Below are 23468 nucleotides of genomic sequence, written 5' to 3'. Positions count from 1 at the left end.
GATCCCTTTCTTGTCAACCAACACACTATTTTTTCCTTCAGCCTATGGGACTAAGTGGGGCAGTTGATGTGGGATTAAAGTATATGAAAGGGTTTGATTTGTATTGTCATCTTGTTGCCAGTGTCATCTTGTTGCCAGTTAATGATAGGTGAATGATGTATTAATTATTTTTGATAATGTATTAGATTTTTTTTCACTGTTAATTAGTAAAGAATGGTAATTGCTAGTTTTCTCCTCTCCGGTGTTTGGCTTGTTGTATGTTTTTACTAATCCTCCTTTTCAAATTCCATATTTGGTGATTTCTCTGGGAGTGGCCTTCTCCCCCGCCAAACCCCCCGGCTCTTGCTGACCAGTGGGGAGATGAAAGTCTTCGGTGGTGATATGAGCCAGTTGTTTCCTGGACCTTAGCTGGGCGCTGTTTGGATTGTCCGTTGGTACTGATTATTGTCCTCTGCATATGTACTTGGACTGGAGGATTATTCACCCCCTACTTACTTTTTGGATCTCCCAGTCTGCAGCTTCAGGATTTATCCTTAACGCCTTTGGTTCAGTTATAAAGCCAAGGGGACCTCTCTGTCCCAAGGTAAATTATTTACATTTGATAAGCTCTCAGCAAATGTTTCTCTGCTGTCGTATTCAGTGGACAGTTTGATACTTGCCAGCCACCTGTTAACATTTCTGGATTCAGCGCTGATAATCACCTTGATTCGTCCTCCAGACGTGGAGTCGTACCTTGCCTTGAAACTGGAGAACTTTAAAACATACAGAGAAGTTATTAGGAATATTAGCGTGTATTTGTTAGGTTATTCTGTCTTTTTGTCTTTCTCCTCCTTTCTGGACCCCCTCCTTTTTATGTTTGAATGTGTTGGTTTCTGTTATTAGTTGAGTATTTGGGATTGTTTAGTGACTATTTAAGTGTGCTTGTTATTCTATATTTTTGTATTATAGAGGTTCAGGTGTGATTTCTGCCTAAAAGTTATGTATTAAATTTAGTTATTTTTCTCAATGTTTATTTTCACACCCCTGAATTGATTTTGCACACTGTGGTTTAAGGTTGTGGTACGATTTCACACCTTGTGAATTTCGTATCCTGTTTAGTGAATACAGGTATAATCTATAATTGGATAAGTATATAGTGTGGTGGTTAACACGCCATCACAAACTGGCGACCGTTTGACAGGATTTTTCGTGCCTGTGTGTATTCACTTGTGTGCAAAATTAATTTTAGGGGTTTTGTTTTGGGCAACATTTTTACACCTCTTCGTGAGTTAGGTTTTTTTGAAAGTATTCCTTTTTGTGATTTTTGGTCATAATGGAGGTGGCTAATATAATTGAACTTTTGAGTGGAGAGGGGTGGCAAGCAAGGCTCGCAGAGAAATTAAAAGGCCTGAGTTGGAGCAGGTGGCTCTACATTTAGAGATAGAATTTGATGCCTCTGTAAAGAAAGGATTATTATTGTTACAAATTTATGAGTGTGTCAAAAATGTAAAACCAGATGGTGATCAGGAGGTTAAGCAGGAGCTAACTGCAGAAGTGTTGAACAAACAAATTGAATTGAAAATGTTGGAATTTAATATGGAAAAGTTTAAGGCGGAGGAGAGAGAAAAGGAAAGACAGCATGAAATTGCTATGAAGGGTTTGGAACCCCCTTCTCCTCTTTCTCCCAGTAGATCTGTAACGCCTGTTATAAATTTGGTACAGGCTTTAAAATTTGTGCCTACTTTTCAGGAATGTAATGTCGCTGAGTTTTTTGTATCCTTTGAAAGGATAGCTGCTAGGTTGCAATGGCCACGGGAATATTGGACCACCCTTATCCAAAGCAAGTTAGTAGGTAGGGCCCAGAGAGTTTATGTGACCTTGGACGAATCTTTATCCTCGGACTATGAAAATGTGAAAGCCATATAGTTTTTTTAAAGGCTTATGAAACTGGTGCCGGAGGCTTATCGCCAGCGGTTTAGAAATTTACAAAAAAGGCAATGAACAAACATTTGTAGAGTTTTGCTAGGGGGGGAAAAAACAGTATGCAGAGGACTGGTTCAAATCCAAAGAAGTGATGATTATGACAAGTTGAAGGAGTTATTGTTAGTAGAAGAATTTAAGCGGTGTGTACCAGATAAACTAAAGTACATTTAGAGGACTTGAAAATAGAGACGTTACAGGAGGTTGCCATTGTTCAAGTGACGAATATTATTTGTCACATAAAAATGAGTTAGGGGTGATTAATCACGCGAAGTCTGGCTGGATTAGAACGGGCCGGAGCGGTAATAATAATAATAATAATAATAATGCTTGTGGTAGGCCTAATTTTGTTAATAGGAGTCAACCCAGGAGGCAGAATAATGAATAATAATCAATTTTCTCCCAATAATAATCGCTTTTCTCCCAATAATAATCGCTTTTCTCCTAATAGTGGTAACAGGGGTATAATGTTTATAATCCTGAAAAGTTGAGAGGCATGACATGCTTCTTTTGTAATAAAAGGGCCATGTAAAAAGTCATGTTTTGCCTTCAAGAAGTCCCCTGCAAGCTAATGGTAAGACCAGTTATGGCATTGAAAAGAGAGAGAGCGATCCCGCCAAAACGAGAACGGCTGAACAATGACTATCCAATTGCTTTAAACAGGTATTTGGTCCATGGTAGTGTCTCGTCTGTGAATTCATCCAAAGTTAAAGAGGTTCGTATTTTGCGAGACACTGGTGCCGCTCATCGTTGATTTTACGAGAAGCATTACCTAGCGATTTGTTTTTGTCCATGATTATGAAGAGTTTGTGTTGTTGTCTGGTTTTCCCGATTCGGTCGAGTCCTATCCGATCGGTAATTTCCATTTAAAATGTCCTTCCTTTTCAGGAATATTGAAATTGGCCATTGTGAATAAGTTTTCCTGTTAAGGACGTGGATGTAGTGGTAGGAAATGATGTGGCTTATAAAAATAACATAATCCAATTTTGATTAAATAATGAAATTGCTGTAGTTACTCGTTCTAGAGCTAGTGTTGTTGACGCTGCAGAGCAGCAACAGATGTAGATTTGAGTAGTTTAGAACGTAGTGATAGCGTTAGTTGTAGGGAGGATATTGGATTTTGGAAGGACAAATTGAATTGGACTACTGAAGAGCTTATTAAAGCTCAGAAAAAGGATTTTCGGGATCTCCCCATTGAGTCAGGTGAGGTGTCTGATGTAACTGTTCCAAGATTTAAGATAATTAATAATATTTTATATAGGTTGAGTAGGCCTATGGAGGCTGATAATATTGATCATGAAATTTTGAGATAATGGTACCTTTGTTTACTTTTGTTTACGGAATGAGTTAATATCATTAGCACATGACAGTGGTTTGGCTGGTCATTTTGGCATTCATAAGACTTCGGGGAAGTTGCTTATGAATTATTATTGGCCCAAGTTGAAGGCAGACGTAAAAAAGTTTGTCAATAGTTGTTGTGACGTTTGTCAGAAGGTGGGTAAGCCCAATCAGTCTATACCAAAAGCACCTCTATGTCCTATCCCCCTTGTTTCTGAACCTTTTAAAGAGGTAATTATTGATGTTGTTGGACCATTGCCCAAGACACGTAGTGGTAATGAATATATTTTACTATTATGGATAAAATGTCTCGATATCCTGAGGCAATACCACTACGTACCATAAAAAGTGTTAAGATTGTAGAGGTATTAATTGATTTCTTCACCAGGTTTGGGATGCCTAAGATAATTCAATCAGACTGTGGTACTAATTTCGTCAGCAAGTATTTTAAAGAGAAAAGGGCAGAGTTAGTATAAACATGTGACTTCATCTCCTTATCATCCTGAAAGTCAGGGTGCTCTGGAGAGGTTTCATCAAACCATGAAATCGATGATTAGGAAATATAGTTTAAGTCACGGTTCTGAGTGGGATAAAGAATTACCATATCTCTTGTTTGCTTTTCGTCGGCTCCAAGTCATCATTAGGTTTGTCTCCTTTCAATTTGGTTTTTCGGACATTGTGTTCGTGGTCCTCTTGATGTCGTAAGAGAGTCATGGGAAGGTGACATTCCTGATATTAATTTGTTGGATTACATGACTAATTTGGGTGATAAAATGATGAGGCTTGGGAATTTGCTCGTGAAAATATGTTGTGTAGTCAACAAGAATGAAGTACTTTTTTGACAGCAAACCAAGACTCGTACTTCGCTGAAGGCGACAAGGTGTTGGTGTGTTACCTTTTCCTGGTAATCCATTAAAAGCTTCATTTTCAGGTCCTTGGAAAATTTTGAAAAAAATTATTGATGTTAATTATTTAGTAGAGACTCCTGAGAGAAGGAAAACCTTTTCAGCTTTGTCATATAAATAGTTGAAGGCATATATGGAACGGGAGAAAGGTATTCCTGTGGCAACAATTGGAGAGATTATTACATGTAATAACCTTTATTCCTTTTCAGAGGAAGAACGTAATGAGAATAAATATGGTAATGATGGTAACTGGCCATCAGGTAATATGTCTTCTTTAGAAACAAAAATTTTGGTAGTTCAGTTTCTCATTTGTATTGATGAAACGTAGGTTCTCTGAAGAAGTTGGTGTGTGATTATAAACAATTGTTTTTCAGAGTCCGTCCCAGGAAGGACATCAGTCCTTGAGCATGACGTGGACGTAGGTAATGCCACGCCTGTGAAACAATCTCCTTACAGGTTAAATCCTTTCAAGAGTGAAGTTGTTTGCTAAGGAGGTTGATTATATGTTAAAACACGGTCTAATTGAGCATAGTCAAAGTCCTTGTCATCTCCTGTTGTATTGGAAAAGAAAGAAACCCGATGGAGATTTTAGGTTAGTATTGACTACAGAAGGATTAATGAGTTGACTAAATCTGATTGTTATCCATTACCTCGTATTGAAGATTGCATTGATCGGATGGGTAAATCTAAATATATAGTAAATTTTGATTTATTAAAAGGGTATTGGCAAGTTCCTTTGTCGAAACGAGCAAGGGCCTTGTCAGCCTTCGTAACACCTCAAGGGTTGTTTCAATGTCGTGTATGCCGTTTGGTATGAAAAATGCAGCCGCTACTTTTCAAAGGTTGATGAATACGTTGGTGTACGGTTTGGAAGGGTGCGTCGTTTATATTGATGACATTGTTATTTATAGTGATGATTGGGAAAACACATTTAAAGCGTATTAAGGCCTTGTTTGAAATATTGAAGAAAGCTGGTTTGGTGATTAATTTAAGAAAAGTGAATTTGCAAAAGCAAAGGTCGTATATTTAGGTCATGAAATTGGTGATGGTAAGGTTGCTCCAAAACAAGCTAACGTTGATTGTATTGAAAAAATGTTAATTCCTAGGTGTCGGAGAGATGTCAGAAAATTCCTTGGATTAGTTGGGTATACAGGAGGTTCGTTAAGAATTTTTCTGACATCGCCGACCCTTTAACGAATCTCCTAAGAAAGAAGGTAATTTTTGTCTGGACTGACGAAGCGCAAAGGGCTTTTGATAATTTGAAAGGGTACTTCTTAATTATCCTGTCTTGAGAGCTCCTGATTTTTGACCTTCCTTTTTCTCTCGCGCACGGATTGCAAGTGACGTTTGAGTAGGGGCAGTGTTATTGCAGAATGACGAACAGGGGAATTTCCCACCCTGTCGCATTCTTTTCAAAAAAATTGTCCTCTGCCCAACGTAAATATTCTACTGTGGAGAAGGAGACTCTTGCTGTAGTGCTAGCCATTAATCATTTCCAGGTTTATCTCTCTTCCACAGGAACTCCTATAAAGATTATGACGGACCATAATCCCCATGACCTTCATCAGCAGTACAAGAATAAAAATCAAACGTTTGATGCGGTGGAGTCTCCTGCTTCAGGAGTGGAATTTGGAATTTTACATATCCCTGGAAAAGTTAACATTGTTTGCCGATGTTCTTTCTCGCGAGCGTTGAGTAGAAATTCTTGTGGAGGGGCTATGCGGATATTAAGGTAGTATCTGTATCGTTCTAATTACTGTATGTGTGCTGTTGAAGTAGGTGCTTAGGTTTTTTTTTATTGCAAAGAGTAGTTGATTGTATAACGAATATGTATTAATCAGAATTTTCCTTCACAGGAGTTGAGTAAAGGCAGAAGCTAAAATTAAAAGAAATTGATTAAATATTACGACCACAGGTGAAGGTAAAAGGTGCTACTCGGTGTTCATATTTTGTGGCAATGTTTATTTTAATGAAGGTTGGTGATGCTTTTAAAATGCGTTATGGAATGATGTTATAGGACACGATAAGTTTAATATCGTAAAGTTGTTACTGAGATGGTGGTATACAAGGATGGTGGTATGTATTTACTGATCATTGGCATATGTGCAATACGGTGGGGTGATTAATTTGGTTAGGGTACTAATCGGAGAGTTTACATTGTTAGCTGACAGCTACTTATCCATGCACTCTTTATTTCAGGCATAACTACGCTTCACGAAATTTTTGAGTGTTGAGATTGCACAGGGGAAAAACTGTGTTGGTTTTCTCTGTGTTGTCCAGTTTTGGTATATGTATTCGGTAGGACGCTTTTATAGTGATCTAGTGTGTTGTCATGGTGTTTCTAGACAGGACTATTGTTCGCTGAACATTGTTATAATGAGCGATGAGAAACAAAGTGAAACAACTTTGAGTGTGTAAAATAGTTATGACCTATGAACAGATATGTGGAATCCGGTTTAAAACAGTGTAGCTCTAAAGTATGTACTCATGTGAGAGCCTTGTAGTTCTTTGGAATTTTTTTTTTTTTTGAGTTGGTTTGTGAGGTTTCAGTGTAGTAAATCCTCTGGTGTATATTAATGATATTTTGATAATTTGGGTGCCTTAATTGTAGCTGTATCCTTGTTTCTTTGCCACCCCAACCCCCATTTATTTTTTTTTTGTCATGTTTTATAAGTGCAATTTTCTTAATGGGAATTTTGGTTTTTTCAGCTATGAATGAAACCTTGTATTTATGTTGTTTGATTGTATTTGTTTCAGCATATGATTATTTCATATTTTTGCGTTATTTAGAATGTTATTTAATTTTTTTTTTTTGAAAAAAAAAATTCTTTGGAGAGGAGGTGTCATCTTGTTGCCAGTTAATGATAGGTGAATGATGTATTAATTATTTTTGATAATGTATTAGATTTTTTTTTCACTGTTAATTAGTAAAGAATGGTAATTGCTAGTTTTCTCCTCTCCGGTGTTTTGGCTTGTTGTATGTTTTTTACTAATCCTCCTTTTCAAATTCCATATTGGGGATTTCTCTGGGAGTGGCCTTCTCCCCCGCCAAACCCCCCGGCTCTTGCTGACCAGTGGGGAGATGAAAGTCTTCGGTGGTGATATGAGCCAGTTGTTTCCTGGACCTTAGCTTGGGCGCTGTTTGGATTGTCCGTTGGTACTGATTATTGGCCTCTGCATATGTACTTGGACTGGAGATTATTCACCCCTACTTACTTTTTGGATCTCCCAGTCTGCAGCTTCAGGATTTATCCTTAACGCCTTTGGTTCAGTTTATAAAGCCAAGGGACCTCTCTGTCCCAAGGTAAATTATTTACATTTGATAAGCTCTCGCAAATGTTTCTCTGCTGTCGTATTCAGTGGACAGTTTTGATACTTGCCAGCCACCTGTTTAACATTTCTGGATTCAGCGCTGATAATCACCTTGATTTGTCCCTCCAGACGTGGAGTCGTACCTTGCCTTGAAACTGGAGAACTTTAAAACATACAGAGAGTTATTAGGAATATTAGCGTGTATTTGTTAGGTTATTCTGTCTTTTTGTCTTTATCCTCCTTTCTGGAGGCCCCCTCCTTTTTATGTTTGAATGTGTTCGGTCCGTTATTAGTTGAGTATTTGGGATTTGTTTTTAGTGACTATTTAAGTGTGCTTGTTATTCATATATTTTTGTATTATAGAGGTTCAGGTGTGATTTCTGCCTAAAAGTTATGTATTAAATTTAAGTTATTTTTCTCAAGTGTTTATTTTCACCCCTGAATTGATTTGCACACTGTGGTTTAAGGTTGTGGTACGATTTCACACCTTGTGAATTTCGTATCCTGTTTAGTGAATACAGGTATAATCTATAATTGGATAAGTATATAGTGTGGTGGTTACACACCAACACAGTATACATATGAAAAATACAAATAACTTATTATATTTATTTGTTTCTATGGAAATACGCATTCCCTGGTTATTGGGGGACTCTGGTAATGGCGATCCAGTTTTATATAAGGCTCTTGTCTAGCAAAAAAAAAAAAAAAAAAAAAAAAAAAATGGCAATGGCAATTTATGGTGTCATAATGAGCCAGTTTTCGGTTATCAGCGTCATAAGGTGCTGATAATAGAATTTTGGTGCCATAACATACCTAACAGTGGCACCATTAACCAAAACTTGGAGCCTAAAATTGCCAAAAGTTGGTTAATGGCAGTTTTTGCTTATCAGCACCCTGCAGAGAAGGGGACCCCTGCCGATAACCAGTGACTGCCTGTGCAAACTATTGCCTTTTATGTAGGAGACTTACTTCTTAGGAAGGAAGCCAATTTCCATAATTGATTGGAATTGAGAACAGTCACAGAATTGCCATGCTCCTTTTACTTTGCAATCAGGGGACGTCATGATCCATGCAGTACAAGAAGGTATGTACTTTTGTAAGTATGAGGGCAAATTGTAGGAGAATGAACTATGACATCTGTAAGAGACTTACCAAGTGAGGGAATCTGGATCAAACTCTACCATGTCCTCCATCACCACTTTATAAAAGTGGACATGGGCCACACCAGCTAGTCACAAGGACTAGGACAAGATGTCCCCAGTGTACTCAGCTGTATGTTGTCCACCTACAGCTTGTACTTTGGGCTAGATGCTGCTTAAAGAGGGGAATTGATATAAGGGAACTTTATCGCTCCTGTAGACTCACAATAGGTTCTTAGTACTTGGATGAGATACTGTTCTTGTCCGAAACAGAATGTGGTTGCCAACACAACTTGTTGGGCATGAATCACAGGTCCTAAGGTTGTGTCTAAGGAGGACTTGTGGGTGACATCCTTCAGGTAGAAGAAGGTAAAGGTAGTCTGACAAAGTTGGATACATTGCCCTCATTGCCTGAGAAACTTAAATGTTCTTATGAAAAGTGTTGGACAAACCCATGCCTGACTTGTAAGTTCTCAAGCAGGAAAGAGGTAAAGCAGTATCATCTAGATCACAACCAACCAAGTTTCAAGGTAAGGAATTGAGAAATTGTAGAACCTCTTGTCTGAAAGACAGATCTTGAGCTTTTCCACATTCTGTTTAACCCTTAAACGCCGACTGGACGTATTTTACGTCGACATACAAAAGTTTTTTTAAAAATTCGCGGAAAAATACTTTTAGGCCTACCAGCCGAAAACTCTTGAATCACGCGCCTTGGGGGATGCTGGGAGTTCACGGATCAAGGTGTTGTTTTGTTTACAATTGATACGCAGGCGCGCAAGCGCGAATTTCTTTTTTGCCGCACTAAAAAGTATCTGTGACACATCTCGGAAATTATTTCTTCACTTTGACATAATTTTGGTACCATTGTAAATTAGCCGTTACATGAAGTATTATATATGAAAATGTGCGCATTTTTATATAGAATACAACCATAAAATACTCATGATTGTAGCTTTTATCAGTTTTGAGATATTTTCATATAAATAACGATAATTGCCAAAATTTCAACCTTCGGTCAACTTTGACTCTACCGAAATGGTCGAAAAACGCAATTGTAAGCTAAAACGCTTATATTCTAGTAATATTCAAGCATTTACCTTAATTTTGCAACAAATTGGACGTCTCTAGCACAATATTTCGATTTATGGTGAATTTATGAAAAAAATAACATTTTCTTTACGTCCGCGCGGTAACTCTTCCGAAAAAATCATACGTGCGATTGTGGTAATGTTTGCACCATTTTAAATTAGCCGTTACATAAAGTTTTATATATGAAAATGTGCGCAATTCCATGTAGAATACAACTAAAAATAAGTTGAAGTTGTAGCTTTTCTCATTTTCAAATATTGCATATAAATCACAAGATAAATAGACAAAAAAAACCACGTTCGGTCAACTTTCACTCTACGAAATGGTCGAAAAACGCAATTGTAAGCTAAAACTCTTACAGTCTAGTAATATTCAGTCATTTATCTTCATCTTGAAACAAATTCGAAGTCTAGCAAAATATTTAGATTTATGGTGAATTTAAGAAAAAATCTTTCCTTCCCTCCGCGCGCGGATTCTCCGCCACAAATCTCCGAAATACGTACGTACCATTCTCGGAATATTTGCTCCGTTTCATATTAGGCATTTCATAGAGTTTTATATATGAAAATGTGCGCAATTTCATGTAGAATAAAACGAAAAATATTTGAAGGTTGTAGCTTTTCTTATTTCCGAAATAATTGCATATAAAAAATATATATATAAAAAAATTCAACATTCGGTCAACTTTAACTCGTCAGATATGGTCGAAAACTGCAATTGTAAGCTAATACTCTTACAGTATAGTAATATTCAATCATTTTTCTTCATTTTGAAAGTAATTGGAAGTCTCTAGGACAATATTTAGAATTATGGTGAATTTTTGAAAAAAATATTTGTTTACGTCCGCGCGTTACGAATTCATGCATTATTTTGTGATAATATTTTCTTTGTGTTGCTTTGATTGATTTACAATGTGTTATATACCAAAATGATCGCAATTTAGTGTACATTACAACAAAAAAAAGTAACTTTTTACCTTAAACCGTTTTGCGCACAGTGCGATTTGAATACAATTATATATGAAATTTCGTTTTTACGCTATCATATATTGCATTATTTATATATGATAATGATAATTTTTTTCATTTCTGATGGTTGCATACTAAACTTCCGGCAGTGACAAAAAAAGGAGCCAAAAATGAACTCTTAATCTTGAAAACTAAGCGCGCTGCGATTTTTTGAAAAAAATATTTTTTCCGCTTCCGCGCTCACTCTGAAACACCTCCGGCACATGGGAGACATTTTTTTTTTTACCGCTTCGGCGTTTAAGGGTTAAAAAGTACCTAACAGCATGTACTGGGCAAAGCATTATCTCATTGAGATCACCATTAATGAAGTCTAAGGGAAGGAATTGAGAAAGCAAAACCTCTGGTCTAAAACAGACAGATCCTCAATCGTTGCCAAAGCTAAATGAAGTAGAGGTTTCTGCCTTCAGCTTGAGACAGGGTTGAAGGTACTCCCTATAGAAACAGGAACAAGTGCCTCTCAGGGGTACTTAAGTTCCTGAGGAGAGCAGATTATTCAAAACTTCTCATAAGCATAGACAACTCCACCAGAGTAGATTGGTGGAGCCCCTTCAGCTTGAAAACCTGTGATAGGCTGAGCAACAGCCCTTTACTGCAGCTTGAAAGGAGATTGTCTCAGCAAAGGTAAATGGGAAGTTTTGATCTACTGATGAACAGACACCCTGACTTCATAAGCTTTCAAGCAGGGAGGTTGCCCTCTTCCTTAGAGGAGATTCAAACCCATCTGATATCTTTGTAAAGTCAGAAAGAAGGGAAGTTTGTAGACATCCTTCATGCACTTACTTGTGTTAATGAAAAGCCTTCTGCACTCAGGTCTCTGGGAGTGGGTTTTTTTTCAGATAGTACTCAACAGTGTGTACTGGGCAAAGCAGCATCTCATTCAGATCACCAATAAAGTCCCAGAGAGAAGGAATTGAGAAAATAGAATCTCGTCAGAAATAGACAGATCCTAAATTTTTGCCATAGACTTGGGAACGAATGAAAGAGAGCAAGAGATCTCACTATTCAGAGTGCTAAGTTATACTATGTCAGGCCATGTAACTCCCTCCTTTTTGCCAAGGCCCAAGGTAAGTCTACTAAAATTTAAGGTCTTTTGTCTTTAATTTGAGACAGGCTTGAAAGGCACTGGTAAGGCTCCATAGAAACAGGGAAAATAGCATTTGAGAGTGCTTGAGTTCCTGAGGAAAGACTAGTAACTTTTCACTAGCAAGGCAAATCTGCCATAGTGGACTGGTAATTCCCATTACTAAAGAGACTGAATAGAACTTGTCTCAGCCAAGGTTGAACAAGGAAGCCTGCAATTTACTGAATAGATGTAAAAGGGTACCTCTTCTAGAGATACCCTGTTTATAACAGCAATTACAAATGGTCTAAGTTGTTTTTTTTATTAAGCTGGCCTTATGCCAGCCTACTTCCCTTGGATACTTACTCTGATGAACAGCAAAAGGACTCTGACATCTTCCTTGCAGCAGCCCTGCAAGAAAAACCTCTGGAGATGCTGGATAACCCCCAAGTGTGAGGGTGCAAGGAGCAAATCATCTGATGGTACCTGTGAATGTGTGGTTGACACAGGTGGGAGGGCCAAGGAGTAGTTCTTTCAGTGCCTAGACCAGTAGAGACAGCATATTGGGACACCATTCAGCTTGCAAATGAGGAGCCACTAGTCTTCTAAAGACCTTAGGTGATAAATAAGTTTATCACCTTGTTTAGAAGTCTGATCAGAGGGAATGATTGTATGTTCAGGTTGTTACAAGAGTGGTGAAAAAGATCTTCCATCACTGCCTATGGAACCAGAACTGGAGAACAGAAAACTGAATATGAGACCCCATTACTTTATTAATGTCTTAGTAATTTGAGGATGAAGAGAGCGCTCCTTCCCCACAACCTAACTCGGATAACAGCTAATCGGCAGTAACATTGTGCCTGCCCAGAATGTACCTTGCAGTCAACTTAACAGCTTGGGCCCACATTTGCATATTCGGTGCTTACTGAGAGGGTCCAAAGACACTGGCCCTTTCCACATTTGTTAATGAAGGCCACCACATGGTTGTGTTGTTGCCCATCAACACCAGCATGTTTCTGTGCATATGAGGTAAATCCTACGGCCACACTCCTGAAACAAACCCTCTCAGGTGCATCCCACCCTCTCCTCAATATGTCTTGCCACAAATACATTTCTGAGACGGTTGTCTGTCCACCAGGTGAAGTCCTTGACCTCTCAATTAAGAGGAATAAGTCGGGATGATGATCCCAGGATCCCAAAAGGCACTCCAGGACTGCTTCAGTTGCCACTGAAGCTTCGTTAGAGATGACAGACATCCCAGTACCACCTGCTAAAGCTGGGCTGGTTGTTCCTGTTGGCACAGGAACTGAGCCACTTAATATCCCTGAGCTTGCTCACTTAAGAGTTACTGGTAGGCTGTCTTTGCTGCTGAATCTGAGCTGTCCCCAATCTGAAGCATAACAGCATGAACTGGTGGATGGTTCCACTGCAGAGAAAGTGTAGGTATTTAAAGCTCTGATGAATGGTTACTTCAAATTACATATTTTTCAGATCTATCAAAAACATGAAGTCGTCCTCTCTGATGGATTCCAGCATGGATAATGCAATCTTTATCTTGAGTTGTAGTCTGTAACACAAACTTATTCAGGGAAGAGAGGTTGAATTGAATTGTTTATTTAATTTAATATAGAACTGAGGCCAAAGGCAAGCATTGGGACCTACAAGGTCAGTGCTGAAACAGAAATTGACAGTAAAAGGTTTGAAAGGTGTAATAGGAGGAAAACCTCGCTGTTGCACTATAAATCAATTGTTAGGAGAGGGTGAAACATAACATGGAAGAAAGAGAATATGAAAGGAGGTACAGTAATAGGAATGAAAGGGATTGCAGCTAGGGGCCAAAAGGCATGCTGTAAAGAACCTTAAGTAAGTGTTTGCATTAACGGCATTGCCTCTGTGATTCCTAAAGATATAATGTTTTTTTTCCTTCCTTTGTTGATGACCTCTCTTTATCGTTTGCAGCCTCACGAATAGCAGTGGCTGAGAGAAAAATGCAGCTGGCTATTAACAAAATTGTGGAATGGGCAGAAAAAAGGGGTTTTAAGTTCTCTGCATCGAAAACTGTTGCTGTACATTTCTGCCACATTAAAGGTATACACCCTGATCCTGACCTCTACGTACATGATCAGAGGATATCATGTAAGGAAGAGACACGTTTTTTTGGGATTACTGTTCGACAAAAGAATGGCTTGGGTACCTCACCTAAAAGATCTGAAAGTCATGTGTATGCAAGCTCTGAATGTTTTAACAGTGCTTTCCCATACATCTTGGGGAGCAGATAGGAATCACCTAATGATCCTCTACAAAGCCATAGTGGCATCAAAATTAGCATATGGTTGTGAGGTATACTCTTCAGCCTCGAAATCAAAACTAAATATATTAGATTCGGTACATAATGCAGGAATTAGGATTGCAAGTGGTGCCTTTAAATCATCTCCAATCCCAAGCCTTTTGGTAGATTCAGGGGAACTGCCTCTGGATTCATGTCGTCAGATATCACTTGTTCGATACTGGCATAGAATCCAGAGGATTCCTGACTCGTTAACTTGCCAAGCAGTTTTTAATAATAAATATTTTAGCCTTTATGAACATAATCTGCATTATCCAAAACCTTTTCAATACAGTTTTAAAAATTTTAGAGGATTACTCCATTCCAAAGGTCAAAGTCTGGCCGTTCAAGTATTCTGTTGTGCCCCTTTGGAAGCTTCCTTCTGTGGAGCACTGCAGGTTCTTCACTGGTAGCAAGGAAGAAATGAGTGCTGAGATTCTGCGCATCTCCTTTTTAGAACATTTAGCGGACCATGATGGTTCACTCATAGTTTTTACAGATGGATCCAAGTCTGACACAGGCATTGGCCATGGAGTTGTATTTCCCAATTTTAATAAGAGTGGAAGGCTACCAGATCAGGCATCCATTTTTACAGCAGAGTGTTATGCAATCCTAACTGGCCTTGAAGAGATTGCTTGTCATTCTGGAGAACAGTTTGTTTTATGTTGCGATTCACTGAGAGTCTTGCAAGCTATTGGTCATTTTAATTCACACCATCCTATCGTTATTGAAATTTTAGTGTGGCTTTAGTTGCTTAAGATTAGTGGTAGGAAAGTATCTTTCTGTTGATCCCCTGCACATGTCGGTGTGGCAGGAAACGAAGTAGCAGACTCACTTGCCAAAACAGCTGTCAACCAAAGTAACATATGGTGTGCACTCCCTACAAATTTTATGTATCCAGTCATTAAATCAGCATTCCTTGATTCCTGAAATTTGCATGGAGCTGGAAAACCAAAAGATGAAAGAAATAGCTACAACCACTTTCTCTGGAAGTATTCTCATGAGTAGGCAAAGGGAAGTAATACTCTGTCGCTTATAATAGGTCATACAAAAATGACACATGGCTTTCTGATGAGTGGGGATCATCAGCCGTATTGTGACGACTGCTTGGTACCAGTGACAGTCAGGCACCTGATAGTTGAGTGCCCCAGTCTTTCAGATGAGAGAGAGAGAGAGGTACTTTCCTCCATGTTACAGGGGAACTGAAGATGGTTTTTCCCTTACCAAGATTTTAGGGGCAGACTTTACTGAAAGCGCCCTGTTTAATTTTGTTAATGCCATTGGTATTTTAAATAAAATTTAATTTTTACTATTTTGTAAGTTTATAGGTTTTACAATTTTTAATTTTTTTTTATTTATCATGGGGATTTTCTTTTGTGAATTTTATTTTATTTTATTTAAATGAGTTTTTAATGTTTTTTTATTTTAAGTTAATAATTTTGTCATGTGTATGTATTTATGTGCATAGGAATGCATTTGATCGTTTGGATATGCATACATATGCTTTGTATATTCTATTGTAGTAGCGTCAATAACCATTAGCAGTTGTGACGCCTGATAATCTTTAATAAATCAATCATTCAATAGCTTGTGAAGGATATTCCCTCTTATCCATTTGTCTTCTTTGTCAGTTTTCAATGATTCCAGATTGGTTTGTATTTTCATAGGAGCAGACAAAAATTAGATTTCATATCTAATATAACTGTATACTATAATCTACAATACAGTAATAACAAACTTGAAGTACAGTGGAACCTCGACATGCGAAAGTCCCAACTTACGAAAAATTCAAGTTACGAAAGCAAATGCGAAGATTTTTTTGCCTCTGCATACGAAAATAATTCAGGTTACGAAAGGTTGTTGCTGTAAAGTCCCAAGATTCGCCCGGACCACTAAGAACAATTTTAAAACTTGCGCGCCGCCAACTGAGTAGACTCGCCAACATCCTCCGGCTCTCCCATTGGTTCCTGCTGCTAGTCACCGCTGTTAGATCCTGCTCTCCTATTGGTCAGCATCTACCCCATCATGCTCTACATAAAGGGGTTCTTTGGCCACTCAGTAGCAGCATCGTTATTGTAAGCATGCGGAATTCATTCATTCGTATACGATTTCGTTTGTTAATGTAAGTTCGTGTTAGTGATTTCACTTTGTACTTTACATGTTGTGTGAGAACTTTAATAACTTAATTATGTACGTATAGTCATGGGTCCCAAGTAAGTTGCTGAAGTTCACAGAAAGAAGAGGATGCTTTCTAGGGAGACAAAGATGGAGATTATCAAGAAGTATGAGGCTGGTATGCGGTTGAGTGTGATCGCTAAGGAAAACGGCCGAAATCCGTCGACAATAGGCACCATACTTAAGCGAGGGATGCCATGAAAGCAGCTACACCTTCCAAGGGCGTGACTATTTTGTCCAACAAGAGGAGCCACGTGCACGATGAGCTGGGGAGGCTGCTTCTTGTATGGATAAAAGACAAAGAAATCGCTGGCAATACGATAACCGAGACGGCAATCTGCCACAAGGCCAGTGCTATTTTCGGCAATTTGATTGCCCAGGCCGAAGACGACGGAGGAGAAGGGACATCGATGCCAACCCCAGACTTCAAGGCTTCTCGTGGGTGGTTTGAAAAATTCCGGAAACGGACTGGCATCCATTCGGTGGTGCGGCATGGGGAGGCTGCCAGCTTGGACACGAAAGCGGCCGAAGCCTTTATTAAGACGTTCGACAAGATGACGATTAGCGAAGGCTACAGTTCTCAGCAAGTCTTCAACTGTGATGAGACTGGCCTTTTTTGGAAAAAAATGCCTCGTCGGACGTACATCACTGAGGAAGAGAAGAAGCTACCTGGGCATAAGCCTATGAAAGTCAGGCTTACGCTCGCACTTTGTTCGAATGCAAGTGGGGATTGCAAGGTGAAGCCCCTACATGTGTATCATTCGGAGACTCCTCGAGCCTTCAAGGCCCACAAAGTGCTTAAGGAGAAGCTTCCAGTGATGTGGAGGGCTAATGCGAAAGCCTGGGTAACAAGGCTTTTGTTCACCGATTGGGTAAATCTGTGTTTCAGCCCGACAGTGAAGAAATTCTTGGAAGAGAAGCACCTCCCTATGAAATGTCTGCTGGTGTTGGACAATGCCCCTGCTCAGTCAGTATCAGGCTGAAATGGTTTGGACATGTTGAGAGGATGGATGGGAATAGAGACCCCAGGAGATGACTGAAAGTAGTACAAAAAGGAAGAAGACCGCTGGGTAGACCAAGAACGAGGTGGATAGACATAATTGTCAGGGATCTTGACGATGAAATCCATAACCTAGAGGAAGCAAGGGAAATGGCTCGGGATAGACACAGATGAAGAGGAACTGTATCAGCCTTATGCCACTGGCCAGTGGTGGGAAGATAAAGTAAAGTAAGTAAGTGGAATATGACTTATATAACAGGCCTCCACAGAAAATGCCCATATACGTACATATGAGACATTACAAAAATAAAAGGATTAGTAAGTGATATTTGCTCATTTTTTGGTGTATCACAGTCATCCTTATTCGACTGGGTGGTTTTTATAGTGTGGGGTTCCGGGTTGCATCCTGCCTCCTTGGGAGTCCATCACTTTTCTCACTATGTGTGCTGTTTCTAGCTTCTGTTATTATTATTATTATTATTATTATTATTATTGATTTAGATGGCATTAGCTTCACCCTTACTTAGTTTATATTACGTACTATTTATTCCTCCCACCCCTAATTTTAGTTTGAAATGAAAACCTTCTACGTTATTCAAGTTTGAAGTTATACATGCTCAATTTTGGCAGTGTTGCACACCACAGGGCCTGCATTTTTCTCCAGCATGTTTATTTATTTATTTTATTTTACTTCATTTGATTCACTATGTTATTTTCCTTTTCACTAAAAGATTGGTAATTTTTTATTTTGATACCACTGTCATTCTCATGAGCACTGTTTAGTACCAGTCCCATGGGAATGAAAGCTAAAACATTGACAATAGATGATAAATATCTTAGCAATAGTAAATTTGCGATAGGTTAATTTTTTTATTAAATGATTTAAGGAGTAAACTTGCGATAGGTTGATTTTCTTATTAGTGATTTAAGAGACTTGAAAGCACAGCATAAAATCTCCAATTTCGAGTTGCGGTATTCAAGTAAACGAACCAAACCAAAAATTCATATTGAAAAGATCTAGTTGTTAGACTCATGCAAATATGCAAGACTAATAATGTAAATTAGGCGTTAAATTTGTCATTAGGTTTGTTTGCAAACTTAAGGCTACCCAAAACAGAATTCTGGAGTACTTTTTGCAGTTTACAATTTTGGAGTACATTTTACAGTCAACAGTATAATTCCGTAACCTGAGAACAGAAGCTTTTCTTCTGACGGAGCTTGGCTGCTGTTGGAAAGCACAATATTTAGCAGCTCTGTCATTATATTTGTCAATAAATCTATTTGCAAAAACATGACTGCCTTTTAGGTTAGTGCTGATGATCATAAGGTATGTCATCCATCATGTGTGTAGTGTACGAATAATATATTGCAGCCTGCAGAGTGAGTTCTGCCACTTTAGATGTGAACGGGATTGGAGTGTCCTCATCAACAGTAAAAATAGTGAATGGACTCCTGAAGGCTGTGACCTTAGTGTTTACACACTGCCATTCGTCAAGGTTACGAATCCAAACTTGCTGAGCTTGGTCCCGAGAGAGGATGACGGTCTCTTTCGGGACCTGAGCCCTTCTGTGACGATTGCTTAGTTCCACTAACCGTTAGGCATTTGCTGGTTGAGTGTCCCAGTCTGGTGGAACTTAGGAATCGTTTTTTAGGTTATAGTAGTGGAGCAGGGGGTAATTGTAGCATGGCAAAACTGTTGGGAGAAAGCGCATGCATTAATAACATTATCTCTTTTATCAAAGAAGCTCCCCCTGATCCCAACTCCTTGACGAGGTGGGGGGCTTAGGGATCCACTGCAGAGAGAGTATGCCCCTTTACGCCTACTCTCTCTGCTGTGGATCCAACTGAACATTGGGACCTTTAACTCCTTTACTCCTCCTCCTTATCCCCCCAGATGCTGAAGCCTTGCCGAGGATGGGGGGCTTAGGGTTCAGCAGCTGGGCCCTGATGCCTGGTGGGAACTACTTTCTTGCTGGGCCTTGGTGCCCAGCTGTTGATCCAACTAAATAAGTCAGCCCTTTTCCTTTTACTAAAACTTTTCATCCTTTTGCTTCCTCCCTCTATATGGCATGGATTTTATGTTGATGACTTGGATTGGTTTTGGACATGATTTGGACTTTCTCATTGGATTTGGTGGAGGGTGAGGATGGTCGTCAATTCTACGTCTTATGGAGACATTAAAACCTTCTGTTGACGACTTAGGCAAGGATAAGGACAAGGAAAATTCTGTTAATTCCTCCATTGTGACTTTGGAGCCTTTTTCAAAGGACCTCCTTGTTACAAACATTTTATATGTGAAACCAGTCCCTTTAGACTGGAATTATGAAACAGTATTTAATGAATTTAGTAAATTTGGTAAAGTAAAAGAAGTAAGGAATAGACTTGGCAAAAATTATGGGTTTTTTGAATTTTGGGTATTTTTCAATAACGAATCTGAAGCTCACAGAGCCTACAGAGAGTTCAGATCAGATTCATTGAGTGTTGGACTCGCAGACGACTCAGAAAAACCTAAATAATTCTGTAAAAAAAGGCCAAAGGCATTCCCTAAATAGTGTCAACCATAATAGCAGTACTTAACTTGAATGCAGAAGCAGATTGACAATCCATGGTGAAGTAATATTCCAAAAAGCGAGAAACACAACACAGCAAAAGAAAACGCGTGTGCAGCGTAGTAGTGCTATCAAAGGAATGACGTCACAGGCGCTAGCTACACGGTAGCAGGTAGTGAGCCGTAGGTCTGCTCCCCTATTCTTGAGGTTTTTTGAGGTAGGAGAGGCTAATTGGAGAAGGACCCGTGGTAGTGGTTTCACTCGCCCCAGAAACCATACCGACGCCTTTTAATAAAGGTGAGCGAGCCAGAATATTCTGGCATTTCCAATTTAGCGGTTCTCTGGTATTAAAACTATATTTTACCTTAGAAATAGTGCTAAAGGAACCTATTTCACTGGGCGACACGGGCCCTTTGCCCAGAAATAGATTTTTCCCACGTCAAAATCCCTTTTTGGTCCTGGAAAGGGTAAATATCAGTTTGATATGTCTTATTTTTGTGTGTAAAATTCTGTGGTACAATATATAAAAATTGCCTTATACCATGAGCATGGTGTATTGCTTTTGGGCCTTGCTTTGCATGTACTCAGGCTTTCAAATGTTGTACAGGGTAACTTTTTTTTTTTTTTTTTTTTGGCAGAGGAATGTCCAATATCAAAGAAAATCACTCTGTATTTATCATTATGGAAATAACAGTTGGTTCTCCTTTCAAGAATCATCCACATCTTTGCTTTGATACTTCTTAGGCAGGAGGATGTACCAAAGTCTATAGCCATTGCTTATCCAAACATTTCTGTTCATCATTTCCTGTGACCATCTAACAAGTGGTCATCCTTAAAAAAAAAAGTAATTATATGCCTTATTAGACATCATCTATACGTAATATAAATATGAGCATGAAGAAATATATGTTGAATTTTGTTTGCAGAACAAACAAGGTTAATTTTTTTGTTACCATTCATTTTTACAGCCAGTTAGTAGCTGTCTGGGAGATACAGTATTCAGCATTACAGTTCACCAACTGTCACCAGTTAGTCCATGTGTTGTGTTGCACCATTTAATATTTAACACTGGAATCCATGATACAGTAAAGTATATGCGTTGCTACAACACCTTCCTGAAAAGAGGTAAAAGTTTGTACTTTTACCATGACAGATACAACAGTAATCTTTTAAATAAAAGATATGTCTTGTTTGTTTGCAAGTTTCAAGTAGATGAGGAAATCTGATGACATATAGTACACAAAAGGCATAGAGAGAGTTGAAGTGGGCGTTCCCTCAAGCCTAACAGCATTTAAAGGTTTTCATTTGTCGTTAATTTATGATTATATTGATACCATTCTGGGTAATCCATTCTCACATGCCACACCAGAGGCTACATCTAACGCTGCATACTTGTTGTCAGTAGCTGTAACAAAACAAAAGTTATCATTGAAAACATGTGTGCTTCTCAAAGAAATATAGCCCCTACTGTATTATGATCAGTAATTGCATATATTTTTATACAGTTTTCATGCTCTTTTTTATACAGTATTGATAATTATTTGTTTATGGTGTTGGCCTTTCGACAGGATAATTGCCAATAGTTCAGTGCGTGAACAAGCAAGGCATTTTGAGAAATATAAATATATTTCCTTATGTTTAATTTGTACAGCTTACTATAAATTTTATGTTGTCACATCACAATCCCATGGACTTATTGAATTTAGGGACAGATGCATTGTAGGAATGGGAAGGCGTGAGAAATCCTAACAATTCCTAGAATTCTGTCCTGATCTATCAGACCTTACTGTCCTAACCAGGTGCCGTGCCCTTACATGGCCAGGGCTTTTGCCCCAGCCCTGGACCCCTAAGTAACACTGAATATTGCTGTCTCCCTATTCTGTTTACCTGAATTTAGATTTAATACTTGGTGTTTTTCAATTGCTGCCCTGAGTTGCAGATCAAGAGCATTTCTTCCTACAAATCATGAGACAGGATGATTTGAAGGTTTTTAAAACTATTATCATTAATAAATGGCAGGCTTTGGATGATGAATCAGATATGTCCAATGACTAAGCAAACTGGTATGTAGTGAGATTTATTCCAAAGTGGCCCTCTAATGAGAGAATGCCTTGATGAAGTCATTGCGCTTCCTCACGGCATATCATTCCCGTGCTGAAGCGTGGTGATGGGCAAGAGGGCTCTCGAACTGGGGAATTTTTTGTTTTTTCCTCAGTTTGACTCTAAATTTCTCTCATCCTATTTCTATTACTTATAATTGTTTCATTCTTCTTCATATATCACTTTCTCCAACCTTGCTGTCAAAACTCTTACCCATTTCACTGTCCAGATGTTTTTTTTAGGGGACATCATATGAGGGCCCCAGAACCAGAAAGTCGTATATGCCACTTCCACGGATTTGGAGTTATGCTACTGGTAGATTTGACAACCTTTTCTCTGTGTATTTGAGGCATTTCTAGCCATTCCACCATTTACATACGGTCGAAATTCCCTACTGGACAGTCGGAATTATCGATATTAGCTACAGGAAAGAACATGACTTCGAGCGGTGCTGGCAGCCGCTCGGACGCTTCATGAGGACCAGATAGACGCATATCACTAGCGCTGATTAAGCCAATGAGAGCGCGCGTCACTTTGGCGGGTAGCGAATTCTAGGCCAATGAGCGTTTTTCCCCTAGGCGCCGTGTAAGCATCGACCAATCACCGCACAGCTTACAATCTCCGCCAATGTTTAAATCTACCTTCAGTGATCATAGCGGGAGATTTAATTTACGATTATCCGTTGTGTTGTGCTGTTATTTTGTCTAAATTACTCTTTATTTGAGTCACTTATGTCTTCCTCTGCAGTGATGTGAGCATAGTGATGTCGTGCACATTTTTTACATTATTAGAAATAGTAATAATAGTCGTAGTAACTAGTAGTAGTAGTAGTAGTAGTAGTAGTAGTAGTATAGTAGTGGATGAGGGTCACAGCTGGTAGCGATGTTTGGAGCTAACAGACTGCAATCTGATCGAGTAAGTCCCCTTCACATTGCACTTGCTTATTATTGGATGGGGGCCTAGTAGTAGTAGTAGTATAATAAAAAAAAATTATGATATTATTATTGTGTATTATTGATGGTTAAACATCATAGTGATTCAAGGTTATCATCGTCAACATCATTATTAAACCATCATAATATTATTATTTCTATCATTATTATTATTATCATTATTATTATTATTATCATTATTATTATTATTATCATTATTATTATGACAATAGTATTACTATTCTATTATAGTATTTTCTTGTGATTGATTATAAGTATCGATGTATTATGATGATGAAAGGTTATCATCATCAGTGTCATTATTAGTACTAATATTATTGTACTATCATTCATTATTATTATTACTATTATTATCATCATTATCATTATTATTATTATTATTATTATTCCCATTGTTATTATTATTACATTATTATTATCATTATTATCATTAGCAATACTCGGTTTTCTTATCACAAAAATGATCGTCTTTTCAGCACACTATTATTACTTACATATTATTATTAATAGTATTATCATTATTATTACCAGT

General features: G+C 38.4%; 1 pseudogene; it reads left to right on the top strand.

The window, feature by feature from the left end:
* Nucleotides 1-23468, top strand: part of LOC135210696 (protein lines-like) — a 75589-nt pseudogene that overhangs the window by 1013 nt on the left and 51108 nt on the right.

Source organism: Macrobrachium nipponense, chromosome 4, assembly GCF_015104395.2.
Source record: "Macrobrachium nipponense isolate FS-2020 chromosome 4, ASM1510439v2, whole genome shotgun sequence".
Classification (NCBI taxonomy): Eukaryota; Metazoa; Arthropoda; class Malacostraca; order Decapoda; family Palaemonidae; genus Macrobrachium; species Macrobrachium nipponense.
This window is presented reverse-complemented; position numbering and strand designations above follow the sequence as displayed.